Raw genomic sequence first — 15,794 nt, 5'->3', positions numbered from 1 at the left:
AGGATGATAAAAGCTGACAAATTCAAGCCAAGGAACATTTTAAGAGATAACTGATCAGGGCTTCCTTGTTGGTTAAGAGGCTGAGTCCATCTGCCAAAGCAGGGGATATGGATTCAATCCCTGATCCTGGAAGAACCCACAGGCCACTGGGCAACTAAGTTCATGCACCACAACTACTGAGGTCAAGCACCTAGAGCCCATGCTCAACAAGAGAAGCCACCACAATGAAAAGCCCATCTGCAACAATAAACACCCAATTCAGACAAGAAACCAAACCAAACAAAAACCAGAAAAACAAAATAATGAACATCAGTACTCTGAAAATGTGAAGTGCATAAAAGCAAAGGACAGACAAGGAATTATAGACTGGAAGAGACTAAGGACAAACATTTAAGTCAATTCACTGTGAGATCCTGAATAAGACCCTAGAACAGAGCAAGGGCCTGGTGGAAAAATCTGTGAAATTTGAATATAGTCTAAAGTTTAGAGAGCAGTATTGCACCAATGTCCATTTCCTATTCTCCAAAACTGTATAATGGTTATGTAAGACATTAATATTAGGGGAAGCCAGGTGAGGGATATAAGGAAACTTTTTAAAAAAGTATTCTTGCAACTTTCTTGTAAATCTAAAATTAGTTCAAAATAAAAAGTTTCCTAAGAAAAGATTTCTGTATCTCACCATGTTATAACTTTTTTCATAGAAAGGAAAAATAAGTGTGGCACAGGTTTGCCAAAGGGGTGGAAACATAGGTGGAAACTATAGATGGCTTTTATTCTTCTGTCCCAAACTTTAAGTTTTCCAAGACTTTACTATTAGCAAACAACATGCTTATTTAAAAAAAAATAATGGATGCTGAGCTTCCAGACATCTAGGTGTTATCTCCTCCTTTTGCTCTTTATCTGGACTTTCACTGAAATTATATACTTGTTTTTTTTATTGATAGATTTATCACTTATATATGTATTCATAAGCAATATGGTTTAGCTTGTCCTGATTTTGAAATGTATATATACAAAGTCATATCTGGAGTATTTTGCTTTTATCGCTGAGTAAGGTTGTCCCTCTGTGTTATACTGATGCAGAGAGTTCTAGTTTGCTGATATGCACTGCCTTTAAATATTCAATTTTTACCTGTGCACCAATATATTTATTTATCTAGTCTACCACTCATGAACATTCTTGTGGTTATACAGTATCAGTTCAGTTCAGTCACTCAGTTATGTCCAACTCTTTGCGACCCCATAAACCGCAGCACACCAGGCCTCCCTGTCTATCACCAACTCCCGGAGTTCACCCAAACCCATGTCCATTGAGTCAGTGATGCTATCTAACCATCTCATCCTCTGTCATCCTCTTCTCCTTCTGCCATCAATCTTTCCCAGCATCGGGGTCTTTTCAAATGAGTCAGCTCTTCGCATCAGGTGGTGAAAGTATTGGAGTTTCAGCTTCAACATCAGTCCCTCCAATGAACACCCAGGACTGATCTCCCTTAGGATGGACTGGTTGGATCTCCTTGCAGTCCAAGGGACTCTCAAGAGTCTTCTGTAACACACCAGTTCAAAAGCATCAATTCTTCGGCACTCAGCTTTCTTTATAGTCCAACTCTCACATCCATACATGACTACTGGAAAAACCATAGCCTTGACTAGATGGACCTTTGTTGACAAAGTAATGTCTCTGGTTTTTAATATGCTGTCTAGGTTGGTCATAACTTTCCTTCCAAGGAGTAAGCGTCTTTTAATTTCATGGCTGCAGTCACCATCTGCAGTGATTTTGGAGCCCAGAAAAACAAAATCAGCCACTGTTTCCACTGTTTCCCTATCTATTCGCCATGTATTGATGGAACCAGATGCCATGATCTTAGTTTTCTGAATGCTGAGCTTTAAGCCAACTTTTTCACTCTCCTCTTTCACTTTCATCAAGAGTCTCTTTAATTCTTCTTCACTTTCTGCCATAATGTTATACGATATAGCAGGTTTAATTTGTCAAAAATGGTCACGACAGTTTCTCCTGATGCACATTCACTCCTCTATCAAATTTAATTCTGGTCCCCTTGAATCTGAATGACCTTGTGACAGCTTACTTCAATAGAGTGTGGAGGAAGGGAAACTGTGGGACTTTCATGGCCAGGTCTTAAAAAGCAGGGCATCATCTGCCTTATTTCCTGCAACCCCTAGGCTTTGATCTCTGAACTATCCATCTCTGAATTTCAGTGATTCTGAGGCCCCCATGTAGTGAGAAAGCCAATCTATCTATAGAGATGACATTTGGATACTCTGGTTAGTCTCTGTAATTTTTGAACCATCCTAGTTTAAGGAACAGCAATGTGAGAGAAGGAATCTCCAGCTGTTTCCAGCTTCCAGTGGTCAAGTCTTCTCAGCTGAAGTCCCAAATATCATGGCATAAAGAGAAGTCACCTTCACTCTGCTCAATATGAAATTTTGATTTGAAGAATCTATGGGTATAATAAAATGGTGGTCATTTTAGGTCACTAAATTTTCAGTTCTTTGTAACCTAAACAATAATGGTTTCAGTTTACTTTCAAAAGTTATTAGCTGGCCAGTTACTTACTTTTTAAGAACTCTTTCTGACTATAACCTACATTAAAAAACACATTTTTCATTATACAGTCACACTCATGTGTACTCAGGCTTGCCCCAACTAAGCTTTGGAGGAAGTAATAGATATTCCTTTTAAATGAAATTTGCTCTGCTGTTTATTCTCCTCACCTATTCCCTCTCCTTTCTTTTCTATTTAAGTTCAGTAAAGATGATCACAACTGAAGAAATTGATTTCATAAATAATAGGTCTCAGTCTGCAGATTGAAGGTGTAGTTTAACCGGTGTTCTTAATCTCTTTATCTCTTGTAGAATATGTATATATTTCAATGTCTTATATATATTTTACTTCATACACAAACCCACACATATTTTGCACTCTAAACTCAGAGTTAAATTGTTCTACACTGATCTAAGGCTGAGTAAATCAATAAAACCAAAACAAAAAATATGCAAAGAGTCAATCTAATAAACACTTCTAAACTTAATTTAGATGTTGAAGCATATGGAAACTCCAGGAACCCATCATTGTTTCAAAATGAAAGCCTGAGAGAGGTTAGTGACTCACCCCTGGACTGCCAAAAAGGGAATTCTATGGTACCTGGAGGGAAAATGTCCTTGCAGAAGGTGCAGGTGGAGAGTAGATTGGATTGCATTTAGGCTGTTGTATGTTGTCTCTGTTCTTTACTTTTCTGTTTTTATCTGTACTATTTCCTATTATTTCCTCACCATCCTTTTACATTTCCCTCCCCATTCTCCCTAAGTTCATGCACTTGCTGGCTTGTAAATGTAAGGTTTATCCGTTTATAGAGGATTTTTAATTCATAACTAGCTGCGGTTCAGCATGACAATTAGACACACTCTTGTATAGTTATCTATTGCTGTATGATGTGCTATCCCAGAGTTTAATAGTTTAAAATAATAACAAGCATGTATTATCTCACACAATTTCCATGGGTCAGGAATTTGGGGGTGACTTAACTGGTTGGTTTTGATGTGAGATCTCTGATAAGACTGGAGTCATATTTACTTTGGAAGAGTCGCCTGAAAACTTGATTGAGAATAGGAGAGCCAGTTCTCACATGGCTCACAGAGCTAGCAAGTCAGTGGTGGCTGTTGGCAAAAGGCCTCAGTTCCTGGGCACATGTACCTGTTTACTGAGCTGCTTGAGGGTTCAATCCATCACAGCTGGCTTCCACAAGAATGAGTGATCCAAGAGAGAGCAAAATTGAAGTCATAGTATCTTTTATGACAGAACTTCAGGAATTACAATATTCTCTTAGTTCCATAGGTCAGTCCTATTTAGTTTAGTTGTATGCACAAGTGGCTGCATATCAGATGAGAATTTCCAGAGCCATGTTGGACTCTCTGGCTATCATTTGTCCTGGAGATACTAAATTCTATTTCTCATGTTTAAAATCTGGATGAGTATAGTACAGTAGATTTCACTTTTACTCCCAATATTTTGCTGCCCTTTTGGGGAGGATTATACATCCTTGCCACCGATATGGATTTATAATATGCCTCCCCATGTGAGGAATATATTGCTTCAACATCAGTCATCACCATGGGAGTTGCTTTGGTTGATAAAATGTGAGTAGAAGTGAGGTGGATCCACATACCAGCAGAATCTTTACAAGCAGGGAGATCTCTATATGTCATGTTCCTTAAGTCTGGGTCCCTCCATGAAGAAAATGTGGAGCAGAGCCACTGCTGATCTATAAAAAATATACAGTGTGAACACTAAATAACACTTGGTGTTGTTATCCACCATGTTTTGGGGGTTATTTGTTATCTAATCTAGCAGAATCTAACTGACACAACAATTATCTACTCAGTAGGAGCATCTTAAGATTTGATAAAGTGTTTTTGAAGTGTTTATAACACTAAGACATAGTAAACAACCCTATGTATTACTTTTAATCTATTAACCTATTCCTATAGTTATACAAACCTAAGTTCCCATGAACTGAGTTTGTAAGCCATGACATTAATTAGTTTATCAGAGGTGTATTTACTTTCTGGTCTGTGCTGTGTGCTGTCCTTAGTCATTCAGTTGTGTGCGACTCTTTGCGACCCCATGGATTGTAGCCCACCAGGCTCCTCCATCCATGGGGATTCTCCAGGCAAGAATACTGAGTGGGTTGCCATGCCCTCCTTTAGGGGATCTTCCTAACCCTGGGATTGAACACAGGTGTCCCACATTGCAGGCAGATTCTTTACCATCTGAGCCACCACTTTATGGTCAGGAGACCAAAATATAGATCAGAGGATGCTTTTTGAGTATCAAGTTAGAGTAAGGGATATTTTTATCCAGCAGTAGTCCCCCAATCAGTCAGTTCTACCACCCCAAGGACACTTGTGTACAGTGTTTTGTTTTGTGGAAAAGAAACACTGAACAAGTTACCATTCTACAAACTCTTCTTTTTCTAGGGAATCACCAATCTTCTTTTTCTCACACTTGCTTTTATGTGAATTTTCCAGACTTACAGTAATCATGATATTCCAGTATAATTTATGACAGTTACAATATCAGTATAGTCAGTTACAGTTTAGAATATTGCAACATAATTATAAAGTTTACCATAGAGCAAATACAATGTGGTAGGCACTGTTCTAAGCACTTTACAAATGCTTAGTCAGTTAATTCTTATGATAACCTTATGTGCTATTATTATCACCATTTTCCAAAAGACAAAATTGCATCCAAAGACATTAAGCAACTTGCCCAGAAACTTAAACTAAGAGACAATCTCCTCTTGGTAAGATAATTCCATTGACTAATTCCACCATCTTTTATAAATTGTTTTTATACCACATACAGTGAAATTTTATTCTCATATTTTAAAGCTTTATTTCTAAGCGCTATTCTTAAGTGATTTAGATTTGGGGTGGGGTAGAAAGAAACATGAGAAATAGAATTTAGTAAATTTCTTAAAGTTGCAAACCGAATATTCTTTAGGTTTGGGGTGGGGTAGAGAGACAGGGGAATGCAGTAAGAAATAGGGAGAAATTTGCAGGACAACATACTTAGTTTATGAAGTCATAACTTAGTCCACAGTAGCTTTGAGAGAGTCAATTCCTAGGCAGGTTGATAAGAAGTCTGGAGTCCCCGAGGAGGAGCAAGGAGTCTGAATTCTGGAGTTCTCAAGGAGGAGAAAAGGACAAACTGTTTTTCTTTAATCTGGGAGCTGATGATTACCCAACAAAACAACTCAGTTGAAACTTTGTACTAAGGATTATATAGCAACAATGTATCCTGCTTGAGGACATGTTTCTCCTTGGGAACATTCTGACTAATCTTGTTAAAATGTATATTATGGGAGTGGGTTTGGTGAAAGTGAAGTTGCTCAGCCATGTCTGACTCTTTTCAACACTATAGGCTGTAGCATCCATGGAATTTTCCAAGCAAGAGTACTGGAGTGGGTTATCATTTCCTTTTCCAGGAGATTTTCCTGACCCAGGGATCAAACCCGGGTCTCTGGCATTGCAGGCAGATACTTTACCATCTGAGCCACCTGGGAAGCCCAGTCTTTCTATTAGTTCTAATCCTGTCATCTTAAAATGTAAATTGTGGGAGTGTGTCTAGTAAGATCTTTACAACCTTGAGACTTTTTTTGGTTTATTGTAATAACCAATTTAAAAAGTATGTAACTCCCTTGCTAAGACTAGTGGGGGGCAGCACTCTCCAACCCCCTTCTGATGTCTATGTCAGAAGCTTTCTCTGTCCTTTTTTATGCTTTAAGTCAGGGTGTCCCTCATGGCTCAGCTGGTAAAGAATTTGCCTGCAATGTGGGAGACCTGGGTTCAATCCCTGGGTTGGGAGGATTCCCTGGAGAAGGGAAAGGCTACCCACTCCAGCATTCCTGCCTGGAGACTCCCCTGGACTGTGTAGTCTATGGGTTGTAAAAAGTCAGATGTGACTTTCACTTCACTTTTATACTTTAATAAAACTCTGCTACACAAAAGCTCTTGAGTGATCAAGCCTGGTCCCTGGTCCTGAAGCTAAATCTTCTTCCGAGATCATGAATCCAACATCATTCACCATAAGCCATCAGCTTCCCCTTTAGTTTCCATCACTGACCCACCTCTTCTGTGATGTGGACAATTCAGGCTTTCAGATTTTTTCTCTTTTCTTCTCCTTTCACCCAATACTGGTCTCACATAAACTGTCTCCATACACTTCCCAACCAAAATGTGGTTCCTAAACTTTTCCTATGGAGAAATTCTGGAGTCCTTAATATTCAGGGCTTTAAGAGACCACAGATGTCATAAAGCTTCTCCCTTTGTAAAACATGAATCTTGAGCCAACCCTGGTGAAGCTGCATCCTGGAAAATAAAACAAAAACACCCTCCATACAGCCAGCAGCATGAGCTCCAGGGCAGATAATTTTGTTGTTCGATTACTCAGCCATGTTCAACTCTTTGCAACCACATGGACTACAGCACATCAGGCTTCCTTGTCCACCATCTCCTGGAGTTTGCTCAAACTCATGTCCATTGTGTCAGTGATGTCATCCAACCATCTTGTCCTCTGTCATCCTCTTTGCCTCCTGCCTTCTATCTTTCCCAGATAGATATCCCAGGGCAGATATTGGGCACCACAAATGTTTTAGAAAATGCTGCAAAGACAGCTCTGTATATGAGTTGCTCAGGAAAGACCAATGTTTATCAGTTGGATTCAGCCCCACTGTCTGTCACTCTGTTAGTACAATCCAGTTAGAAACCTGTTCTAGGGGTTCACATAGGAAGAATCTAATAGCAGTAATTAGAAAAACAGATCATGAAAGAGTTAAGAAACCAAAAGAAAGGTGAGGAGTAACCAAAAATAAGCAGCAGCAAGAAGTTGCCACTTCTCCAAGGGCTAGAGGGACAAAGAGAAAGAGAGGTACCACCATCATCCAGGGGTTGGGATGGACTCCCCAGTGAAGCTGAAACGACACAGGCTGGTGAGATAGGAGCTGAGGCCACCAAGAGGTCAGCTCTCTAGTGGGACTGTAGACATATAGGATCAGTAGGCTGAATCCCAGGCAGGAGAAATTCCAGGGTTTTCCTGGGAAGCAAAGCAAGAAGGGGAGAAATATCTTGGTCTCACCAACATAGTCTATCAGTGACTCCCGTTGGTCAAGTCTACTGGAAACCAGTGAACAAGAAAGTGAAGTCACTCACTTGTGTCCGAGTCTTTGTGACCCCATGGACTGTAACCTACCAGGCTGCTCGGTCCATGGGATTTTCCAGGCACAGGTACTGGAGTGGGTTGCCATTTCCTTCTCCAAGAGATTTTCCCAACCCAGGGATTGAACCCAGGTCTTCGCATTGCAGGAAGGCACTTTACTGTCTGAGCCACCAGAGAAAACAAAAATGTCAGTTGTGGGCTCTTCACGTATGGCCTTCACTGTGCTTGTGTGTGTTAGTCGCTCAGTTGTGTCCGACACTTTGAGACCCCATGGACTGTGGCCTGCCAGGCTTCTCTGTCTATGGGAGTCTCCAGGCAAGATTAGTGGAGTGGATTGCCATTCCCTTTGGCAGAGAAACTTTCCACCTCAGGGATCTAACCCTGATCTTCTGGATCGCAGGCAGGTTCATTATCGTTTGAGCTACAGGGAAGTCCTAAAAAGACTGGCAGCGGTGGGATTCGAACCCACGCCCCCGAAGAGACTGGAGCCTTAATCCAGCGCCTTAGACCGCTCGGCCACACTACCACTTCCGGGTGGGTAAGGGAGCCTGGGTAATGTACTTTCCAGTGACATACAGGCGAGTTGGAGGAAAAGCAGGCAAATGATGGAAAACAATCAGAAATTCAAAACAGTATTTCTGCAAATCAGATGTCTGAGCAAGAGACACTGCATCTGCACTCAACCACAGGTACACTTCCGTTTTTCAACACCCGGGATCAAGAAGACAGTTTCACCTTTTAATCAGGCGTGATGCCCAGATCCTCTGACAGAAGCCCAGTGACCCCTGCTTCGGAGGCTTCATACGCCTGGGTTATCCCCTGTTCTTGAGTGTGTGCTGATCTGGTGACTTGCTTCTGACAAGTAGAATATGTCAAAAGCTATGATGTGTCGTTTTTGAGATTAGTTTCCAAACGGTTGTGGCTTCTATCTTGGGCTCCCACTTGCACTCTTTCACTTGCACATTTCCTCAGCAGAAAGTCAGCTGCCAAGGAATGAACTGTCCACAGGACAAGAAACAACCAAGACTTGAGGACTTCTAAGAGCCCTCGAGGAACCGAGTCCAGCCAACACCCATGTGCGTGGGTTTGCAAGTGGAGTGCCAAGGAGCTCCAGTACTATAGTCCTTTCTGTACGGGTGCAGAAAAGAATTCAATGAGAGGCAAAGTGATAGATAAGAATTGACTTACTTGTGAGGCCGGTGGCCCAAGCAGGTGGGCAAGGGGGTGCTGTGCCCCAAAGACTTCCTGGGCTACAGCTTTATAATCAAAGGAAACATGGGACAGGGAGGGAGGGAGAAGAGCTTCTTTGTCTTTCTTGAGTAGGCGTTAGGATTCCATCATCAGCTCCTGCTCCAGGTTGAGCAGGGGAGTTTTTTTGTTTTTGTTTTTTTTCTTTTTCTTTGTCCAAACATGGTCAAGCTTTGTCTAAAATGTATTATTATTATTATTTTTAATGTTCAGAGGGTATGTCCTCAGAATCATTAACTTACTGAACTCACTGGGCAGGATGTGGGTCTCACCACCATTGCTTTATTGTTTGGGACATATCCCATGCTTCTGTTGCCTGGTTTTTTTCCTAAGCAAGCCTGTTTGGTTTTGTGGTTAAGCAAACCTGCTTTGCTGAGTAATCGTTAACTTACAGGGGTCTCTTATATTTCCCCTATTTATCGTCCAATAGTGGGATCAACTATTTAATCACCTACTTTGTCCATTTACTCTGCCCTTATCACAGGGTTAAACCAAAGACATAAAAGGGGAAATAAAGGGAAGAGACGACATCATTTTTAGTGTCTGTTATGTACCAGGAAGATCCCCTGGAGTAGGAAATAGAAACTTGCTGCAGTATTCTTGCCTGGAAAATTCCATGGACAAAGAAGCCTGGCAGGTTATAGTCCATGGGGTCACAAACAGTCAGGCACGACTGAGTGGCTCAGCATGCGTAGCACTAACATCCGTACCAAGCCCATTGTTCCCACCCATCTTCACTTCTGTGCTCTGAGTTGGGTGATCATCATTGGTTCTGTTTTACAGACAAAGAAGTTGAAGATGAAAAGAAACAATAATTTGCTCAAGGTTCCACAGTGTTGAAAAGCAGAGACTTGATGGATAGCCAAATCGATGGTTTTATTCTCATTATCTCACACTGTTCTGAACTCAAAACAACCAGTCTTCAAAGTTGCAGTCATTTCATTTGTGTCGAGTACAAATAAAAAGATAATTGTTTAAAATAAAATGCCTTCTTGCTTTCTTAAAATTGTATCCCCTGCTTCTTTCTTTCCCAGAATGTCATAGCTCACCTAAAAACTTTAAAAGGAAATTTTAAAATAAAAATTTAAAATTTTATTTAAATTTGAAATAAAAATTTAAAATTTTGTTTAAATAAAAATTTAAAATTTTATTTAAATTTTAAGTAAAAATTTTTGCTCCTTTCTGCACTTAAAGATGGAAGTGTGCCTATGGTTGAGTGCAGAAACGAAGTCTCATGTACAGGCATCAGATTTGCAGAAATACTTGTTTGAATTTCTTCTTGTCTCTGTCATTCACCTGTTTAACCTCCGAAGTTGTCGTATGTCACTAGAAACTACATTTCCCAGGCTCCATTGCTTTTTGGGCTTCCAGTAAATGTGACCAATGGGAGACACTAAATGTTGGTGAGACAAGGGTGGTTTTTAGTTAAAGACCAAAGAACAATATAAAATTGGAGTAATAAGTAACCAAATGAAATCAGAGCCTTCAAAAGGACAGTTTTTAGCTCTTTGGGCTACTAGAGCACTGGTTTCATTGCCTAATTAGATAATCCTTGTTATGACAATAGCAGCAAATAACAACTACCTCTTTTTGAGAGTTGTCTTTGTGTTGGGCACTCTTCTGAGATCTTTGCTTATATTCTCTCATTTGCCTTCCCAGTAACACCATGAAGCTGATTCAGCTGTGTGTGTGTTATTCTCATTGGCACACCTGGGAAGGCACATCTGTCCATTTTATCAGATACATGCACTGAGCAAGTTAGGTAATCTGTGATTAAATAAAGTTAGTGCCTTATTTTTATTTATAGAGTGAGCATTATAATCTAATGAAATGAGGTAGAAACCACATTCCATCCAATCCAACTCTAGTTTAGATAGCTAGCAGTAAATTTGGATAACAATGAATATTTGTCTGATTCTGAGGCATAGCTTCTGTGTCACAGGTGCGATCCAAGCAGCATGGTTCCTACTGATGGAGCCGGAGGACCGCTCTGTGACAAAAGAACACAGATCCCACCACTGGAAACCCCAGCTGAGCTTGTATTTCCTTCGTGACTGGGTCCCACTGGGGCATTCGTGGAGAGTGGTGGGGGGAGAGTCTCTACATATTTCAGCACAGACCACCCAGTGTGAAAACAAGGTACTTTAAAAAAAGGCTCCTTAAAAAGTAGTTAATGTTAGATAGAGAGGAAAGAGACAGGGAAAAGATCAGACAAAAGAAAGGATGGGGGGAAATCAAAGGGTTAAATGAAAAATTTCAGAAAGAGCCAATGGTTTGTAGTTCTCATGGAGAGCGTTTGGGAAGATGAGACTCAAGTGATTAAAAAGTGCAACCTTAGCCGTTAATGTAAGCTGTGCAGATACACTCCTTTCCACTGACCGCCCACCCCAGAGGTCATTAACTCCTCCTAAAAGGCTTCCTACTTCTGATAGGCAAGCACAGTGTGGCTCGTGTCTGCTGGAACTCATGGGCCAAAGAAGTCAGCGGATGCCTGTTGCTGGCTTCCCTGCCACTCTGAGTCATGTGCCAGGGAAGGGAAAAGCCTGATGCCCAGCATGGCTGTGCTCCGGAAGAGGCCCCAGTGTCTGTGCTGTTCCCGTTCATAGAGGGAGCCTGAGAACAGACTTGCATGAGGAGAAGAAACATTTTCTGTGTGGGTGTCAGCTGGGAACGCCAGCCTCCTAGCACCTGGGAACATTGGCTGATTCTCCCACGGGGAGAGAAGCAGCCATTGTTCCCAATTCATTGCCAGGCAACCGGAGGCAGCCCCTGGGGTCATTGGTTAAACAGCCCTGCTTCTGTTCTGGCAGTGCCTTTGCTCCTGGTATTCCTAACCAGGCTGTACTGACAGTCCACCCTCCCAGCATCACCATCCGCCAAAAGATGCTTACCCTCCCAGCAGGCATCGTTCCCATCTGGGAGTAGGAGGAAATTTAAGGAGGGTCTCACTGAGAAGGTGACAATTGAGCAAAAGCCTGAAGGAAGTGAGGGGTGAGGTGAGTGAGGTTGGGTGAAAAGAGTTTTCCAGGCTTTCTCATAAAACTTGGAAAATTGATATATTAAGTCAACAGATGGGAAACAATGCAGGAATATCCACGGTAGGTGTGGATCATATGACTGCGGGAATTAAATCAGCCTGGAGACATGGGGCTCATTTGGGAGGTGACACAGAACTCTGGGGCCCTCCCAGGTGGCTCAGTGGTAAAGAATTCACCTGCCAATGCAGGAGATGTGGGTTCGATGCCTGGGTTGGGAAGATCACCTGGAGAGGGAAATGGCAACCCACTCCAGTGTTCTTGCCTGGAAAACCCCATGGACAGAGGAGCCTGGCGGGCTGGACATGACTTAGTGATTGAACGACAGCAACAACAAACAGAAATCTTTTAGGTAGGAAAACAGAACAACAGTGTGAGCCAATGTGTGTGGATGAGGCAGACATAGACAAAGAGAGGGATGAGAAGTATGAAAGTACACTTATGGGGTAGAAATGAAGGATGTTTAAGGCAGTGACATGCTGGTAAATGTTTAACAACTGGTGCTCCAGGAAAACTCTCCAAATCTTTATTTGTAGTATTTGCAAATCAATGTCATATAAATACTCCCACTATGGCCAATTCCAGGTTACCGAAGTTACACTGAACACAGAATAGAAAGCAAGAAAAATTCAAAATGACATGTAGATTTTCTACTGCAGGCCTGAGAGCTGAAGATGTTGAGGGCAGTGTGTGGATGTCTACAAACCACTGATATGTTTTGTGGCTGCGCAGAGACCCAGGGCCCCGATCTCTAAATTCACAGCCTGAAGGACGGAATTAAGGGAAAATCGAAGTTTCCTTTTGTGCTCTCCCCAACCTCAGATATGCAGAGGACACCACCCTTATGGCAGAAAGTGAAAAACTAAAGAGCCTCTTGATGAAGGTGAAAAAGGAGAGTGAAAAAGTTGGCTTAAAGCTCAACATTCAGAAAACTAAGATCATGGCATCTGGTCCCATCACTTGATGCAAATAGATCGGGAAACAGTGTAAACAGAGGTTGACTTTACATTTCTGGGCTCCAAAATCACTGCCGATGGTGACTGCAGCCATGAAATTAAAAGATGCTTACTCCTTGGAAGGAAAGTTATGACCAACCTAGACAGCATATTGAAAAGCAGAGACATTACTTTGTCAACAAAGGTCTGTCTATACATTACTTTGTCAACAAAGGTCTGTCTAGTCAAGGCTATGGTTTTTCCAACAGTCATGTGTGGTTGTGAGAGTTGGACTATAAAGAAAGCTGAATGCTGAAGAATTGATGCTTTTGAACTGTGGTGCTGGAGAAGACTCTTGAGAGTCCCTTGGACTGCAGGGAGATCCAACCAGTCCATCCTAAAGGAGATCAGTCCTGGGTATTCACTGGTAGGACTGATGTTGAAGCTGAAACTCCAGTACTTCGGCCACCTGATGCGAAGAGCTGACTCACTGGAAAAGACCCTGATGCTGGGAAAGATTGAGGGCAGGAGGAAAAGGGGAAAACAGAGGATGAGATGGTTGGATGGCATCACCAACTCAATGGACATCGGTTTGGGTGAACTCTGGGAGTTGGTGTTGGACATGGGAGGCCTGGTGTGCTGCAGTTCATGGGGTCGCAAAGAGTCAGATATGACTGAGCGACTGAACTGAACTGAACTTCATTTATTCTTTCCTTTCACAGAGCCAGTGTGTCTAGGGCCCTTTTCCTTAATGGATTTCCGCCTGGTCTTTTCTCTGCCAAAGTTGCTCAGATACCCATAAAGGGTGATTCTCCATATCCAGGGAGTTAAGTTGAGCCAAAAAATGGAGCAGGCAGTTTGAAGCACCCCTGTTTTAGGAGTCTCTACTTTTGCAAAGGTGGCTCAGCTGAGTTAGAAATGCCCACCCAATCCACTGGAGCTGCTTGTGCACCTGAAATAGACCTGGTGGGAGGTGAGAAGGTGCATGTACTACCATTTCGAAACCATGTCTGCCAGGTCCACTCCTCTGGAAGCTTCCTCTGACCACGGGACCATGGGGGAGTGGCTTCCAGAAGCAAGTAGTACTCTGCGGGTTATCACAACCACAGTCACTTTAATCTCTGCAGGTGGAAGCCAGCACATGCAGGCTTGGAAATCCCGACATCCTCTCTGACTTCCCAGCCTGTGAATAGATCAATAGGTGAAGGTGGTAGATTATTTCTAAATGTAATTCTATCTTTACGTAAGTTTTCACATGTTTATATGAGGTTTTACAAGGAACAAAGTGATTTCTCATGTATTCTCCATTTGATTGGCTTTTCAAAACCCTGGCAGGTGCTATTATCCCATTGTACAGATGAAAAGCCTGATTTTTCAGGGATGGCAGATGACACCCCCCACCCCACCCAGTCAGACACTTGAGAAACAATGGAGCTGGAATACAGACTCAGATATTTTTTCTTCCGAACTCCCATTTCTTTTCAGAATATCTCACTGCAGCTCTATGTTATGTGTACATACATGTGGTTATATATGTATGCACAGACATACCACTTCGTACAAGCTTACTATATAGGGATTTTTAAAAGATGAAGCTAGATGTGGCCTTCTATTAATCCAGCCTTATGAATTCATCAGCTATTTCTTGAGTGAATAGAACATGCTAGGCAATGTCAGACTACAGCTAGCAATACAGCATGGACCATCCAGGCCTCCAGCCCCAAATGCACAGACTTTAGAGTAGCAGAGATATGGTTAAAAGCAGACCTTGACTGCAGAGGAAAGAGCAGAAGGGGCAAAGGAGAAGGCAGATTGGGAAGGTGTGCCTTCTAACTCCTGTGTAAGGGAATGGCCATTGAACCAGATAGTTAATGAAACTCTTCTTCCCTCCTGGTATCATATTTCATTTCTTCATGCCAGGCTGGGATTTGGGGAGCCTGTTCCTATTCCAATATTTTATATACAGTTCTCACACAATAAGTGGTGTTGAAAGATTAAATAATTTTATTTGTGCTGTTCTTTAGAGTTCCAAACAATTTTTTCATTCTCATAGTTACTTAAGGTACGTATTACCTCCATTTTACAGATGAAGAAACTGGGGTTCAAAATGAACTTGACTAAGGCCACAGTATTTAAAGATAAGAACCTTACATCCAACCCAAGAATGAATTGAATTTCTGTTTACTTTCCACCATCCCAGCAGAATTAAACAATTTCCATTTTGCTGGAAAGCAGGGTTTGTTATTCCAGTATTGTTTTGTGTGCCTACCAACAGAGGACAGGTTACATAAACAGTGAGGCATCTCCACAGTACAAAAACGTTAGACAATGCACAGTACCCTCTGTGTTCACATCTGGAAAGTTTTCCAAGATATACTGTTAGAGAAAAGAGAAACTGTATACAGTCAGCTATGTTTTAAGAACAAAAGTTGGAGATGGGGGAAAGAAAAAAAAATATGTTCACGCTTGACTCACATCTGCATGAATGAACAACAGGCAAATATACAAGGAAAATAACATTACTTAGGGGGCAGTGGGGCCATCCAGTAAAGGAGTGAATTCTCAACATATGCCTGGTTATTTCAATTCCTTTGTACTCCTGGTGATCCATTGGCTAAGACTATGGGCTCACATTTCAAGGGGCCTGGGTTTAATCCCTGGTCAGGGAACAAGATCCCACATGAAAGAAAGAAAGTGAAGTCGCTAAGTTGTATCCCACTCTTTGCTATCCCACGGACTGTAGCCTGCCTGTCAGGTCCATCTGTGGGATTTTCTAGGCAAGAATACTGGAGCGTGTTGCCATTTCCTTTTCCAGAGGATCTTCCTGATCCAGGGATCAAA

At 41.8% G+C, this 15,794-nt stretch overlaps 1 non-coding gene across 1 annotated transcript; it reads right to left on the bottom strand.

The window, feature by feature from the left end:
- Positions 1-8,179: 8,179 nt before the first annotated feature.
- On the bottom strand, positions 8,180-8,261 carry TRNAL-AAG (transfer RNA leucine (anticodon AAG)). The gene has a single exon. It is a non-coding gene; the product is annotated as a tRNA-Leu (tRNA).
- Between the last annotated feature and the right edge of the window lie 7,533 nt (positions 8,262-15,794).

This window comes from Odocoileus virginianus, chromosome 27 (genome assembly GCF_023699985.2).
Source record: "Odocoileus virginianus isolate 20LAN1187 ecotype Illinois chromosome 27, Ovbor_1.2, whole genome shotgun sequence".
Classification (NCBI taxonomy): Eukaryota; Metazoa; Chordata; class Mammalia; order Artiodactyla; family Cervidae; genus Odocoileus; species Odocoileus virginianus.
Note: the sequence above shows the minus strand (reverse complement) of the source record. Positions and strands in the feature narration are given on the sequence as shown.